This window comes from Rhinopithecus roxellana, chromosome 3, assembly GCF_007565055.1.
Source record: "Rhinopithecus roxellana isolate Shanxi Qingling chromosome 3, ASM756505v1, whole genome shotgun sequence".
Lineage (NCBI taxonomy): Eukaryota > Metazoa > Chordata > Mammalia > Primates > Cercopithecidae > Rhinopithecus > Rhinopithecus roxellana.
In genome coordinates, this window is record NC_044551.1 from 159,481,410 (window position 1) to 159,498,404 (window position 16,995).

The window sequence follows — 16,995 nt, forward strand, 5'->3', positions numbered from 1 at the left end:
TAGATCATGTGTTTCTTACTAAAATAATAAATAATATTTATTATTCATTTCAGCTATGAAAAGAAAATATTTGGAAGATCACTGATTCCTTCATGGAAAAGCTGGCTTGGGAATAGATGACGTGTCAAAGATTGGCATCAACCTTGAGCGCTTCTTCTAGGCTTGAGATACAGATTTAAAAAAAAAGCAAACCTCCCTAGAGTGAGGGCTACCTGGGGTTCATGCTATGTCCCAAGGAGTTCTCAGTTTGAGGTCGGCCCCAGCTCTACAACTCACCAGGAGAGTGTGCAAGGATGAGGGAGAGAGAGCCTGCTCTGGTTCTCTTCAGGGTGACAATGACACCTGTTGACAGATGAGAATTCCAGCCAGGAATACAAATTTAGGAATCATGCTTCTCACTCTCATGATGACATAGAAAAGATGCCTCTGAATCTTTCTGCCAGTGTGTTAAAGCTATTCTGATATTGACTAGTTCTGAGCTTTGTCTCTATTCCACTAAACCACTAACTTCTGGAAATTAATTGTAGACCAAGATGAGAGGACTCTGTGTGTGGCTCCGTGAGTATGTCTGTTATACATGTCAACTGCATTTATATCTATTCTATATCTGTTAGGAAAGGCTAGGCTATGCTGCAAGAAATGAGTAGCCCTAAAACCTCAGTGGCTTACAATGACATAAAGTTATTTTGCTCACACTGCATGTCCAGATCAATACCAGCTGTCCCTGGCAAAGAGAAGGGGGAAACAGAAAATTGTATTCTAGGTCGGGCGCGGTGGCTCACGCTTGTAATCCCAGCTCTCAGGGAGGCAGAGGCGGGAGGATAGCTTGAGCCCAGGAGTTCGAGACCTGCCTGGGTAATACAGCGAGACCCCGTTCTCCACAAAAAGGAAAAAAAAAAAAAAAAAAAAAAGACAAGAAAATTGTATTATAATTCTTATAAGCTACTCTATATTCCGATAGCTTAAACAGATCCTTCGCCACACCTAACATTAGGAAAGAGTTCTCTCGTCAGTGTTAGAATTTTTCTAATTCAGATAGATCTACCTGTAGTCAGTGGGATCTAACTGATGTCTTGAACCTTTGAAATTATCTAGCTTGAAACTGTGGTGTACTGACCAGTGATCTAGTGAAAACAAGACAGGATAGGGATTTTAAAATGCCTGCTAAGAATCTCTTTTAAGAAAGGAGTGATATTTCATCTGTTTGCTATGTTCAAAATCAAACCTGTTTCATGCTTTATATTTAAGTCTTAAACTTTTTTCAAGGCAGAGATCAGCACAGATGTTTCATTTGTATGTCTGTATCACTTCATTGCCTTAGTTCAGATTAATTTTGCTTACAATTTGGAAGTTGATAAAGTAATCCACTTAGTTGAAGGATGACTTCAGATCACACCTGCCAGTTAAAACACCAGGAACACACTGGACTTTTCAATTGTTTTGAATGAAATGTGCAAGTGAAGCCAGCAGAAATATCACTATAAGTCACTATTTACTGACTGCCTTGCGTGTGCCTGGCACTGGTTTAAGCACGTTAAACACATTATCATTTACCATCTTCCCAGCAAGAGACAAGGCTGCTAAGGCTTTGAGAGCTACCATGTTCTGCTCAAGGTCACATGGCTGATACATTTCAAAGTCAAAGCCTAATCTCAGGTTTATCTGAATCCAGAGGTCAAATTCTGAACTAAATAGCAGTGAATGAATGAGACTGACTCCACTGAGGGAACCTCACAGATTTGGAGGGAGATTTTGACTGTATATGTGCTTATTTGACTGTTTTCCATTTGAGGAACTGAGACATGAAAAGAGTTCACCCAAGGATATGTTGTGGATCTTATGTCAACCAAAAATTATCTCTGGTTATTATCTCTGAAAATGATAAAATAACGTTATGTTCCCAGTCCTTGATGGAGAGCTTGATGCCTGGATGTGAGCTCTCTGAAAGCTTACTGGCCCTGGGAAAAGTATGACTGGTGCTTGAGCCTTTTAGCTTATACTTCCCAATCAGATTTTTTTGAAACTTCTGTTCCTCATAAACTCAAGCCAAAGCATGACTATGCATAGAAGGTGCAACAGCTCTTCAGGAAGGGAAATCGCTGCCCAGGATTCCACGTTTGAAATCATCCAATGCTATTTAAAGGCTTGGCCAAACTTCAAAGTTGGTTGAATTCACTAGGGGTAACCTGGAATTTCTATTTCCCAAAAAGGGATTTCTTGACACTTTCTCTTAACCTTGTGATGGTCCCTTATTCTGAGGACCCTACAGGATACTCATTGATTCTATAAGCATTTCTTGAGAACTTCCTCTGTGCTAGGCATGTGCTGGTAATATTGTGGTGGACAAAACATAGTGTTTGCTCTCAAAGAGCTTATACTCTAGTCAGGAATATAGAACGTGACATGGGCAATGAGTTCAGTTGTCATTTTTTTTTTTTTTTTGAGATGCAATGCCACATTTAATATTCTTTCCAGTGATGCCTTGGACTAAGCAGGTACTTTCAATTTCAGGCAATGGGTCACAGTATAAGGAAGACTTGGGGACAGATAGGGACACCTAGGTAATAAGTGATTGGTCATGTTGCACATTGGCCCTATTACTTAACCTCACTGAGCTTCAAGCTTCCCCTCTGTAAAATGGGGATAATAATACTGGCTTTGAAGGGCACTGTAAGGATTAAATGAGGTCATATGTGTTAAACATCTATCATCGTGCCTGGTTCACAGGAAGTGCTCATAACTGTTAACAGCCAATAAAGATGAGAAATACTGAGGATTCCAGCAACAATAAGAAAGGGTAAAAACTGTAACAATCAGATGGGTGTAGAAATAAAATAGAGGCTGATGAGAGAAAAGGGTTCAATCACTAAAGCTATTTTCTCTGCAATAGTCACCCCTTAAAATGTGTATTTGGATGCAATTTCCAGCCTTTAAAAAATTCATAAAGAGTCAACTTTTTATTAAATTTGTATGTAAAGGGCAGATATAGCTGAATGCGAGCTGGTTTAAACTGAGCCCAAACTTTTTTCCTTTTTCTTTTTTCTCTTGTCCTTTCCTTCCCTGGGTCCAGAACAATAAGCTTTGTTTAGAGGAAGAGTATTTACCCAAGGCCTGTTTCTACTTAAGATATTTCAGCAGGACAGTGAATAACCTCTTATCCTATTGAGAAATTTTCACTGTCTAGAATTACTGGAACAAAGATGTCATTATTAAAACAAACTTTTGACCTTCTATAGAATGGTCACTTTAGCTACAAGAGAATCATTCACAATGGCTTTATAAGAATGGAAGCTATGACATCATTATTATATACAACACTCTATCAAAGATTTTGATTGTGAGAATCAGAATTCTTTGGTGGTAAGCAACAGAACTAACTCTGGCTCACTTAAGCAAAAGAAATAATTTATTACAAGGTTATCAGGGTTGCTTACAGATCTGAGGGAAAGGCTGCAAAACCAGGTTTCTGAAAGCACAGGAACCAGAGCAACAGCTTAGGAAGCAGAAAGTAACAGATTTTGGGGTCACCCACACCAGATGAATCAACTTCATTTATTTTGTCTCTGCTTCAGCTCTCTCAGTATTAAATTTCCTGGGAGAGAAAATCTGGTTGGCCAAACTGGGTCTTGGGCCCAGGGGGCAGCCAGGGGGCAGCAGAGCACCTTGACTGACAGTCCTACAAAGCCTTCCTACAGTGGGAGAGGGGCAGGTAGTTCCTCAAGGAAACTGAGGCACGGCCACCCGAAGTGGGATTAGATCATGGGAAGGTATCAGTACTTTCATACTACAGCAAGCTTCTAGGGCAGAGATGTCATGGAGGAATCATCACTTTACTTAAAGGGACAACTGAGGAACTGAATTAAAGTGGTTTGCCCACGAGCCACAGGTAGTGGCAGAAAGGAAATGTTCTGACCCCCACCAGCCAAATGGGAATTTTCCTTATTCTGTCCAGTCTGCTAAAGCAGTGGTTCAGAGGCTTGGCAGTGCATCAGAATTACCTGTGGAGCTTATTAAAAATAGAGAAGCTAGGTTTGGCATAGGGCTGGGGCATCTGTATTTTAAATAAGCCTCTCGTCTGATTCTGCTTACAACCAACTTGGAGGCCCACTACATCATCAAATTTCCATAGGATCTGATATAGGAAAAGAACATTGCAGAATTAAAAATGGGATAAGATATGATACAGTTTGAATATTTGTCCCCTCCAAATCTCATGTTGAAATGTGATCCCCCAATGTTGGAGGTAGGGCCTAGTGGGAAGTGTTTGGGTCACGGAGGCAAATCCCTCATGAATGGCTTGGTGCCCTCCTCACCGTAATGAGTGAGTTCTCACTCTATTAGTTCATGTGAGAGCTGGTTGTTTAAAAAGCCTGGCACCTCTCCTCCATCTCGCCTGCTTCCTCTCTCACCATATGACTCATCTTCTCTCCTTTCACCTTCCTCCATGACTAAAATCTTCCTAAAGTCCTGACCAGAAACAAATGCTGGTGCCATGCTTTTTGTACAGCCTGCAGAACCATGAGCCAAATAAACTTTTTTTATGAAGTACACAGTCTTGGGTATTCCTTTATAGCAATGCAAAATGGATGAATGCAGTAATTTCAGGGGAAAGGTTTGGGTTTGTGGATAATATTTTTTGAGGTCCAATTTGTGTTAGCTGATTTCATGGTTTGGGGTTTGAGGGAATGTGAGGACAGGGAGAGGTCTTTCCCTGTTTGTGACAAGCCTGCACCAAGTGGATCATGCAGGTTAGGCTGTTTCCTAGAAAGCATCTGCCGTTGAGCATATTAAGCCTTGAGCATATTAAGCACTGAGCAAGGAGCAAGGCTGGGACCCCTCTAGGGTAGTCCTGACTATCTACAGTATTAAAGGGGGAGGATCAGATTATACGGGTAGGGTATCCAAGTACCAAGATCTGGAATACAAAAAAGGGTTGGGAAATAGGCCTGAGCTGGCACAAACAGGAAAAGGATCTGTTACCTTTGTCTTGTTTCATCACAGCTGATAAAGACAGGCTAATGCTAAGTCTCTTAACCAACCTGGAGGATGGAGAAGAAGGGAGAGTGCTATTCTTCTAGGAAGCTGCATTCCTCCACTCTTTACCTGGGTACTCCTATCCACCCTTCAGGTCCTTGCCTAAATATTACCTCCGCAGAGAGGCCTTCCTAACACCCTCTTCCCCCAACTCAATCTAAACTAGGGTCCTTCCTGTTCTCTCTGTGGTCATCTGGTCTTTCCCAGAGCCAGATTCATGGACATACAACCTGTAGAGTCATTCTGTACTTAGAAGGACTCTATGCTTGGTTTAATGCTCTGCTGTCACCATCCTGAAATTCTTAATACTTTTTGAACCAGGGGTCCTCCATTTTCATTTTTCACTGGGTTCTGCAGATTATATAGCTGGTCCTGTTCTTTCCCTTTCTTGAACTTAGCACCTTTAATTGCTATTAAATTAGGTGTTAATAGTCCTAACATCTAGCTCCATACCTCCCACTGTCATACAGGCTTAATAAACATTGCTTAACCTTTTGAAATTATGGTTATTTGACTACTTTTGAGTTACAAAAAGCATATTCATATGATTAAATGTAAACTATTTTGGATGAATGAATAGATGAATGAATGAATGATGGCAGGAAGAAAGATACTTTGGACAAGTGCATTGTTGACCCAATATCCACTCACCTACTTCCTTTCTAATAGAACCTAAATTATAATCAGGTGTCCATCCCTTCCCCAGTGACTCAGGGGAGGTGACCCAATTCCCAATTCCAAGGTAGATCTTGATTAGCCTACATTTTCTCTTTCTTAAAAATAGTCTTCTCTCTCTGGACATTGTCGGGTTTGAATGTGACTCCCAGGACTACTGAAGTCATCTTGCTATCAGTCTAACAATTAAACCAACCAAAGCGAAAAGTAGCGCCAAGGACATTGTATAAAAGCAGTAGCAATATGCATAAATAAAAGCAGTATTCTAGATGGCCCTTGCTGTACTCTGAGCTTCTTATTATGTGAGATAATAGGATTTCTGTGTTGTTTCTTCTGGTTGTCTATTGCTATAAAACAGTTACCACAACATGGAGTGGCTTAAAACAGCATCCATGTTATTAAATTTCACAATTTTGTAGGCCAGGAAGCCAGAAAGGACTTATTTAGGTAATTCTTCTATTCCATGTATCGTTGACTGAGGTCCCTTAGTGGTATTCAGTTGGCTGATGGGCTGGTCTTTAGAGTTCACATATTTGGCACCTTGGCATTGCTGGCTGGAAGTGTAGGCTCAGCTAGGACCTTTAACACACACACATGACCTCTTCAACATGGCCATCTCAAGGTACTCAGACTTCCTCCCCAGGGTGAGGGGCTTCCAGAGAGAGTATTCCAAGAGACAGGAAGTATAAGCCTCCAGTCTCTTAAGGCCAGAGCCTGGACTGGCACAGCATCACTTCTGTCATATTCTATGGGTCAAAGCAGTCACAAAGTCCATTGAGATTCAAGGGGAGAGGACATCGTTTACCTCTTGATGGGAAAATTATCACTTTATGGCTATTTTAATCCTTCACACTATTTAAGTCAACTGGACACTGGTTTTCTGTTATTTATAGGCAAAAGAATTCAAGAATTCCTGAGGAATTCAAGGAACTCAGGGTTGTCTCAAGCTTGGCAAGATATTTCTTCCTGTTCCCCTAACACAGGAGTCTGTACACTTTTTCTGCAAAGGGCTAGATAGTAAATATTTCAGGCTTTACAGGCCACATGGTCTCTTTTGCAACCACTCAACTCTGCCAATGAGGCATGAAAACCAGCCATGGAAAATAAATAAATGAATGAGTATGGTTATATTCCAATAAAAATTTTCTTTATGGTCACTGAAATTTGAATTTCACATAATTTTCACACGTCACAAATTGTTTTGTTTTTCATCCATTTAGAAGTGTAAAAATCATTCTTAGCTGTGGGCTGTCCAAAAAAAAAAAGAAAGAAAAAAAAGCACAGGCCAGGTCCCTCTGTTATTTCTTGGGCTATATTTTACCAACCCCTACTCTAACATATCAAGCCAGCTTCAGGCTCAGGACCTTTGCATGTGCTGCCTCCCGGAATGCTCTTCTGGGTGGGTCTCTATGTGGTTTGCATATTCTCTTCATTGGGTTTTATCTCAAATATTACCTCTTCAGAATAGTCTTCTCTGATCACTATATCTAAAATAGTACCCTTACTGGGAAACACATTCTCTCCTTGTATTTTCTTTTCTTTTCCTTTTTTTTTTTTTTTTTTTTTTGAAACAGAGTCTCACCCTGTTGTTCAGGCTGGAGTGCAGAGGCATGATCACAGTTCACCGCAACCTCCGCCTCCTGGGTTCAAGTGATTCTCCTGCCTCAGCCTCCTGACTAGCTGGAATTACAGGCACCCACCACTATGCCTGATTAATTTTTGTATTTTTAGTAGAGATGGGGTTTCACCATGTTGGCCAGGCTGGTCTTGAACTTCTGACCTCAGGTCATCCACCCACCCCAGCCTCCCAAAGTGCTGGGATTACAGGCGTGAGCCACTGTGCCCGGCCTCTCCTTGTATTTTCTTGATAGCATGTCTAACTGTCAGAAATTTTGCTCATTTATTTATTTACATATTTGTTGCTTTTTCTCCACCCTCACTAGATTCTAATCTAAATGAAGCAGGGATCATGTCTGTCTTATTTACTTCTGTGAACCCATTATCTAGCACAGTGCCTGGCATGTAATAGATGCTCAAGTAAATATTGGTTGAATCAATAATGGTTACAATTCAATTCAGGGCTTGAGAAGAACATAAAAGTCTACTCCATTTATACTGATTGAATGAGAAAGATAATGAAAGCAGAGGAAGGAGATCAAGTCATCACCTTTACTCAGAGAAGCTTTTGTCCCTCTGTTATTTCTGTGTGTTTCAGGGAAAGCTGAAGGAAAAATTCTTCTCCCCTTATATAATTTTGAAGATAGCTATTTTTCTCTCTTGGCAGATATGAATGACTTATCATGCCTGTCCAGAGGCAGGGAAAGGAGAAACAATCTTACTTGAGAAGGGAGGATATCACTGCAGTGGTTGTGAAATCGTGTTTGGAAGCTAGATTACTCTAGACCACTAAGGTATGATTTCACAGAAATTCCCAAGATCCCTGCAGGGGAAATAACAAAGGTCCTGGGTGGCATGGCAACAACAGAGATGACAGAATTGGGAATAACATCAGGCTAAACCTGTCCTGGGAGGCAGGGAGGAAAAGCAGCAGCAAGTACAACATTCGGGACTGAGAGCTTGAGCTTGAACAGAATGTACCGGTGCTGCTGGGTGGCAGCCAGGCCCAACAATTTAGCACTGGGCTTTCTAAGCCTGGGGACAGAAGTGGCTTCCAGCCAGTCCTGCCTCTACTTACTAAAACAAACAGATTGGCAAAGGAGAAAGAGCCTGTTCTAGGTGAATATAATAAACAGGAAGTGTCCATGGGAAGCAGTGAGGTCCACAGTTTAGGCTGTGAGTTCAGTGAATTCAGCTTAGGAATCGAGCACTGACACAGATCACAAAGTAGTGGAGAGTGGGCCTGATACAGAAAATAACAAGGGGGACCTGAAAATGTTGAGCACAGTGTGGAAGGCACAATAGGCTAGCTGGGAAGAAGCATGAACTTGGACACTTGAGTCTCTGTTGGTAGATGAGGCAGAGAAAATAGACATCAAATGATGTCTATCACCTGGACTTACTGGTTGCAAGTAGTGGAAAAGCTATTAAAAAAAAAAAAGGACCAACCCTTAAAAAGGGCATTTATAGGCTCACATATTTGAGGAGTATGGCAAGATGCTAGCTTTAGAGATGGTCAGAGACAGGATCTCAAAGAATGTCTTCAGTACTTGGTCTCTCTTTCTTCCTCTCTCAGTTCATCTTTCCTCTGTGTTCGCTTCATTCTGAGTCTTTCCCCATGATGCCCAGTGTGCTACGGGAGCAGTGGTCCACATCAGCTCTAGGTGTATATCCATGCAGCTTCAAGTTCAGCTAAGAGTACTTTTGGCCTGGTTGTTCTAACAAGTCCAAGAATTCTATCTCATTTCTTCTGAGTGGGTCCTAAGCTCATTCCTGAGCCAGTTACTGGGCCCACGGGTTTACAGTGTTTCGTTGGTCATCTCTGGGCTGCATGCCCTCGCCTGAAGCCCAGTGGACTCAGCTTTACCAAAATCACTTGGACTAGGAATCAGAGAGAAGTGGTTCCTCAAGAAAAACTTGGTACTGTTTATATCAGAATTGGGTATGGTAAGCAAAAACAAATCAAATTAAAACAAATGAAAAATAGATGTTTGCAGCCAGTAATCATCACACTCACATAGAATTGACCAGAAGCCACAATCTCTCTCATAAGTACATGAATGTAATTCTAAATGTTATAACCCAATCTTAGACATTCAGTTGTTTTTACACTGACAAAGCTGCATGCTCTGGTTTAAATTAGCTTTAGGGAGTTAACACCAAGAATAGAAAATAATCATCATAAATGAGGAAAAAAAGTATCCAAAATTATTTAAAACAAAAATGCATAACAGCATAAACTTGGAATTAAAATTGGTAACTAGAAATGCAGCTATTGCTCAAATAACCCTTGAATTAGAAGATTAAAAAGCTCTAGAAAAAAGAAATGTTTATATTTTCCATCTGGAGACCTACTTAACTCTTATTTATTTATTTATTTATGACAGAGTCTTGCTGTGTTGCCCCGGCTGGAGTGCAGTGGCATGATCTTGGCTCACTGCAACCTCGGCCTCCTGGGTTCAAGCAATTCTTCTGCCTCAGCCTCCTGAGCAGCTGGGACTACAGGTGTGTGCCACCACGCCTGGCTAATTTTTGTATTTTTAGTAGAGACGGGGTTTCACCATATTGGCCAGGCTTGTCTCAAACACGTGACCTCGTGATCCACCCGCCTCGGCCTCCCAAAGTGCTGGGATTACAGGCATGAGCCACCGCGCCCGGCCTCTTTTTTTATTTTTTATTTTTATTTTGAGATACGGTCTCACTGTGTCACCCAGGCTGGAGAGAAGTAATGTAATCATGGCTCACTGCAGCCTTGACCTCCCTGGGCTTAGGTGATCCTCCCACCTCAGTCTCCTGAGTAGCTGGTACTACAGGCACATTCCACCATGCCTGGCTAATTTTTGTATTTTTTTGTAGAGACAGGGCTTCACCATGTTGCCCAGGCTGGTCTCAAACTCCTGGGCTTAAGTAAACTGCTTGCCCTGGCCCTCCAAAGTGCTGGGATTACAGGTATGAGCTACTGCACCTGGCCTTAACTTTCAATTTAGGATTAATTCATGAAGAAATGTTAACATGGGAGAAGGCTCAGAATTTTACAAGTCCTTATGATACCTGACGAAGTGTGGTGGTGTCCTTGGCTCCTATGCCTATCTCACTTTATCCCCATGACACCACCTTTCTGACCACTTCCTTTCTGCCTCCCTTACCCACCCCTGAAGCATTGTGTTTCTGGAGTTTCATCTTTGGTTTCCAGCTCTTCTCTTTTTATATACTCTTGCAGAGTAACTCTTCCTTTACTCTTTTCAACAGGCACCCACTGAGAGCCTCCTTTGTCCCAGGTACTGGGCCAACCATCCTCATAGGTTAACTCCTGAATATCTGTGTGCTAATCATACCCAACTCTCTGAAGTCTAGATTCTCCCTCCAAATTCACACTTGGAAATTCATGTAGAGTTCCTTTATAGGTAGTTCTTGAATGTTCTTGAATGGATAAATAGAATGCTTCTCCCTAGTGATTCAAGTTTAACATACCTAAAAATGAAATCCTCTTCCTTCCTGATTCTATCTGTACTTGTATTAATACTTGGTAATACCCTCCAGGATCAAAACTTCAGGATTGTCCTTGCCTCCTCCCTCTAGTCTCCCTAACATCAAATCCCACTGATTTTTGACTCAGTATTTCTAAGTCTGTCCTCTTATCCCCCATCTTCACTCCTCCTTCCCTAATTCAGACCTGTGTCACCTTTTATTTAAATGCTGGTCTCCCTCCCTCCAAGCATATCCGTGTATCAATCACATTCCCCTGCTTCAGTGGCTCTCCATTGCCTATTATACTCTTTAATATGCTAAATAAAGTTCCCTGGATCCTGCCCTCTGCTCCACTTCCAGCTTTACCTCTAGAGTGACCTGCCTCGAATGTCTGTAGTTTTCTGCACACCTTACACAGATTCATACCACTGTGGCTTTGTGCATGCTCTACCCTCTGTCTGGAATATATCTCTCCCCAAGCTTTAGTTGAGGTGCAGCTCCTCTAGGAGGCCTTGTTGGCACTCTTCAGGCTGAGCTGAGTGCCCTTGCATTGGCTCCCATAGCACACTGGGCATCCTCTCTCATTGCACTCTGAAGTTCAGGTCCTCTGGCTGTCACTCAGACTCCCTTGTGAGTTCCTTGAAGGTGTGGGCATGTCTCATTCATCCTTGGCTCCCCAGTGCCTAGTCCAGCACCTGAAGCATAGTAAGATTTCAGTAAATGTCTGGGGAGTGAAAGAACAGTTATCATTGTAGATCTATGTTTCTTCTTAAGTGCTTATGATTCTTCTCATAATTATAGGTCTGTCTCTCCTCTTGGTCTTCATAGCTCTCTTCATGTGACAAAGAAACTCCCTAAAATACTAAAAGCTAAAGGAGATTGTTATCTAAGCTTGAGATGGAAGGTGGCCAGCAGAAACTTGGAGGTAATCTAATTTGCATTTTCTGGGCCAAAGGATTAATTCTAGAGGCCAAAAACAAATACTACAGAACCTAAAATAGATACTAGTTTGACACAATGGATCAGAAGAATGACTAACAAAAAAATAAGATCCTATTTCTCTAGTTTAAACCATTTATTATATTCAGTTTTTCTAAGCCTTATCTGGAATTGTCAAACTAATATTTTCTAAATTAATTTTAAATCCATATGGAATGTCAACTAGTCTTTGTACTGCATTCTGAGCATGAAATGAACAAGCACAGTATTCACCCTGCAGAAGGCATTCAGCAAATGGTTATTGACTTTATATTTTCCTATTGGAATACACATAATATTTCACCAAAACAAAATTGTTCATTAATTCATTCAATAATTTTTTTGAGTACTTGTTATGTGTGAGGCACTGTTCTAGGCCCAGGGGATATAGCACTGAACAAAGGACTTTTCTGTCTAAGAGAGCACACTCCCACTCTCTTACCCTGCTGTCATGGGGTTTTCATTCTATTGTGAAGAAAATAACCATAAATCATGCAAGAAGTATACATCACCAACAACCATGATAAGGATTGTGGTGAAAAATAAAACAGGGTAATGGTGTGTGTGTGTGTGTGTGTGCTATTTTGGATGGGGAAGGTAGGGGAAGCCTATCTGAAAAGATGATATTGCAATAGACACTTGAAGGAAGAAAAAGAATGTCATGTTAATATCTATGAAAAAAGAATTATAGGCAGAGAAAACAGCAAGTGTGAAGGCCTTGAGGGAAGAGAGTAGGTATGCCTTGTTTGAAGAATATCAAGAAGGCCAGGTAGCTGGGGCAGAGTGGGCAGAAGGAGAAGGGCAGGACACGAGCTGAGAAGAGTATCTGTGGGTCAGATCGTGGTTTTGTTTTTACTCTGGTAAGATGGAAACCACTGGAGGGTTGTGATCAGAGGAGTGATATGCTATCTTCTATGTTCACTCTAAAGGATCACAGCCAGTTGCCTGGGCTTGACCACAGGGAGTGGCAGGGGCAGAAATCAAAATATCAGTTGCAATTATCCAGGTAAAAGATGGAGGCTGTTGCAATAATCCAGGTAAAGAATGTTTGGTGGCTTGAACCAGGGTGGTAGCAGAATAGGTGGAAAAGTAGTCAGGCAATAGGTATCTGTCGGAGACTCAGTCAAAAAGATTTGCTGATGACTGGGTATGAATTGTGAGGGGGGAAAAGGGTGGCTCTAAGATTTTGTCTTGAACAACTACAAGGATGGATTTAGTGGGGTTTGGGGAGAAAAATCCAGATTTCAGAGGTGAGAGGGAGAGATGTTAATTCTGGTCTCTCTTTAAATTTGAGATGCCTATTCAGATATACAAGTAGAGTGTTGAGCAGTCAATTGTGTACACCTGTTTGAGTTCAGGAGCGAGGTCAAAGCTGGGCTAGATGTTGGAAGTTGTTAGTGTGCTGACAGTGTTCAAAGCTATGGAGTATTCAAAGTTGGGGTCACCTAGGAGGTGTGTTTGGATAGAGATTTGAGAACTGGCCTGGAGTATTCTAACATTTAGAGATTGGGAAAATGAGGAAGAATCAGAAAAGGAAACTGAGAAAGAGGGATCAGTGAGATAGAAGGAGACCCAAGAGAAAGTGAGTGGGTGGAGACCCAGAGGCCAAGTGAAGAAAGATTGTTATGCCTGAAATAAGAAACAACCCACCAAGTTCCCATTTACCCCAGGTCTCAGTGGATGGTGTACTTCCACATCTATGTGTCTGTAAAGATGTTTTTTCTTTATTCTTTTTGGCCTGGGGTTACCCAACTGCCATATATTCCCTTTGTTCCTTCCCCTAGAAACTCTGAGTCCATGTGGTCCAAGACTTCAGTACTGGACCTGTGTGGTTATGAGTTCATATTTCTCTTTTCCTCTTATGACAGCTATAAGATCAGTTCACCTTTTGTTTACAGTTCTAAGGAGAATTTGAAGCACTGAGCATATACCAGCATTGTCCACTCATAAAATCACTCATTTATTCCTTTGCTGTGTAGTTACTGGGAATTTGCAATGTGCAGGCACTGTTCTAGAAGCTGATGATAGAGCCATGAAGCAGATAGACCCAACATGAGCTTTGCCAACAGGCAACTTATATTTTAGTGAAGTAAGAGGGAATTACTTTCAATTGGGAGGGCAGGGAAGTATCTCTGAAGGGCTAGATTCTGCTGTCTCCAAAGTAACCAGCTCATCTGTTCCTTTTTTAGAATCCTGAGTCAAGCCTGTGTTCCCAGTTCCTAGAAACCCTCAAGGTTATTGGTTTCCTCCTCACTTCATAGAACAATGGAAGAAATCTGCCTCCGATTCTATCTTCACATGAGCAACTATTTATAATTTATAATATTACTCTGAAAATCAGTTCTTTTCAAGTTTTATCTAACACCCACCAGAAGAAACAAAAGATCATGAAAATGGAATTTGTCAAAGTTCCTCTCCCAACAATATGATGTTATTTAATTTTGCTAACATTTTTTTGAACACTTACTATACTGCAGACACTGGTCAAAGTAAAGCATTTTATGTGCATCCTATCATCTCATCATCACACAGCCCCATGAGGTAGATACTATTATTATTAACCACATTTCACACTCAAAAAAACTGAGGCTTAGAGAGACTAAGTAAATTATCCAAGGTCACACAGCCATGAAGTGGCAGAGCTGTTGTTAAAACCTATGTCTGTGATGTTTAAGATTTTGCTCTTAGCATTACTTTGAAAGTGACAATATGAGGGCATTTAATGTATTTTTTTGGCCCAATATGATCTGCAGAAACTATGCATTTTAAGTACTACATTTATTTTATTTACCAAATTATTGTCAGATAAGAAACCGAAATAAAAGATTACAGGGTCTAGGATTCCTCCACAATGAACGAGCTTTGGGGTATTTCAGTGACAAATCGGCTTTAATGCAATCAAATTCCATCCTGCAATGAAAGTGTGTTAGTTTGTGGTTTCCAGTTTAAAAACAGCACTATATTGTCTTCCAGAAATAAATAAATAGAAATTCAAGAATTATTTCAATGAATACAGATAAAATTAGTTTTGTAAGAACATCAAATATGTGGGTTTCATTTCTTAGCTCAGTTTAGAAACTGTAATTTCAATTTTTTTTTAGCAGCTGTGGTAAATTTTGAGATTTGAAAAGTTCATGTAACATAAATCCTCATTTATTAAGCATTTAAATTATATGCCTAATAATTTACTGTGTATATTACTTCACTTGTTCTTAACTATAACTCTATAAAATATTATTGTCCTTGATTTACAGATGAAGATATTGAGACTCAGTTAAGTAACTTGCTTGAAATTCAAAAACGTTAACTGTAGAAGGCAGTATTTGAACCCAGGGTTCAAAACCCCATGATCTTTTTATTACATGACTTTATTTCCTATTCAGTCGTCAGAAGATGTATTATCTTATTAGATTATTCTCATTCTCTAAATAAGTGACTTTGGGGAACTATCTTTTTTTCCTGGTATTTTCCCCTGCCTTTAAAACAATGTGATCAAACTGGAAGTTTTTCATGATCTCTCTTAGCCCTAAAGCTCCTTGGTTCTGTAATTCCATGAATAGCCCATTTCAAAGATAATTCTACAGTAATCAGTGGGACTCCTGTTTTTCTCTCTCTCTCTTTTTTTTTGAAACAGAAAATTGAAACTTTTAAATTAGTTTAGCAAATACATCTATTATTTTTTTTCTTTTATAGTCATGGTTGTATTATTTGGTCCTTCTTAGTTGCAACATGTTTTCTCACTGTCATTTCTCTCATCAATGATAACCTGAAGAAATATATTTGGATTGCTTTCCCTAATTTATAGCTGGAAAACCTGGCTATGCTGGTACCTTAAATTGGCTTTCCTGAGGTCACGGGCACTCAGTACCAAGAAGAATTGGTACCTATGCATTTGAAATTTCTGAATTTCTGGTCTTTCTCTGTACTTGCTCACTCCTTTCTTACATTTGGCCTAATGATGGGCAAACTACAGCCTACAGGCCAATTTCAGCCTACCATCTGTTTTCGTATGGTCCATGAACTAAGAATGATTATCACATTTTAAAATGGTGAGGAAAAAAAGACTATTCTGTGACATAAAAATTATATGAAATCCAAATTTCAGCATCTATAAATTTTGCTGGAATATAGCTACCACACTCATTCTTTTATGCACTGTTTTTGGCTGGTTTTCTGCCTCAATAGCAGAGTTGAGTAGGTGCAACCAAGACTGTATGGCCTACAAAGCCTAAAAGTTTGTTATAGAAAAAGTTTGCTGACCAACTATACTGATTGCTTACTATTGCTAGGCACTCTGCAAGTCACAGGGAACATGGCAAACTAGACACAGGACTGCCTTGGGCTTAAAAAGCGGTTTCTAAACTTTGGAATAAAAAATAAACAACAAACAAATGTGGAGGGACATAGAACTTCCAAATATTAATTTTGCCAGTGGGGTTTCTTTGTTTTTTTTGTTTGAGATGGAGTCTTGCTCCGTCACCTAGGGTGGAGTGCAATGGCGCGATCTTGGCTCACTGCAACCTCTGCTTCCCAGGTTTGAGCAATATTCCGGTCTCAGCTTCCAGAGTAGCTGGGATTACAGGCACCTGTGACCACGCACTAATTTTTTTTTTTTTTTTTTTTGTATTTTTAGTAGAGACGGGTCTGGTCTGAAACTCCTGACCTCAGGTGATCTGCCTACCTCAGTTTCCCAAAGTGCTGGGATTACAGGTGTGAGCCACCTGCCTGGCCCCAATGGGTATTTTTTAAAAACACAGCTACTATTTTCACTCATTATTTTATTTATAAAAGGAGTATGTTAATACAAAAAAGTATATTAATGCCAAATTTGTAGGAAGAATATAATCTCAAAAACACTTTTTAAAATGAAATATATTAAACTTCATGAAAAACTTTACATGGTCATTGCTTTTCTCATTTCATTTTGGATCAAAGAAGACGTTATAGACTGGCCTGTATCATCAGACCAGCTTTGGGAAGCACAGGAGTAGTTGAGTAGTTCACATTGTTACTTTTCAGGCAAAACAATCTTTAAATGTTTAGTTTTTATAGCGATAGAATGCTTTAGTTTGAGAATGTAACAGCTAGTAGCTTTTTTTTGAGACTGAGTCTCACTTTGTCGCCCAGGCTGGAGTGCAGTGGCACGATCTCGGCTCACTGTAAGCTCTGCCTCCCGGGGTCACGCCATTCTAGCTGGGACTACAGGCACCCGCCACCATGCCC

The 16,995-nt window shown here is 40.4% G+C and overlaps 1 long non-coding RNA gene across 1 annotated transcript; it reads left to right on the forward strand.

Moving 5' to 3' along the window:
• Window positions 1–441: 441 nt before the first annotated feature.
• LOC104681839 lies at window positions 442–15,866 on the forward strand. The gene is made up of 4 exons (XR_750617.1): window positions 442–558; window positions 11,623–11,719; window positions 12,702–12,809; window positions 13,962–15,866. It is a non-coding gene; the product is annotated as an uncharacterized LOC104681839 (long non-coding RNA).
• Window positions 15,867–16,995: the final 1,129 nt, after the last annotated feature.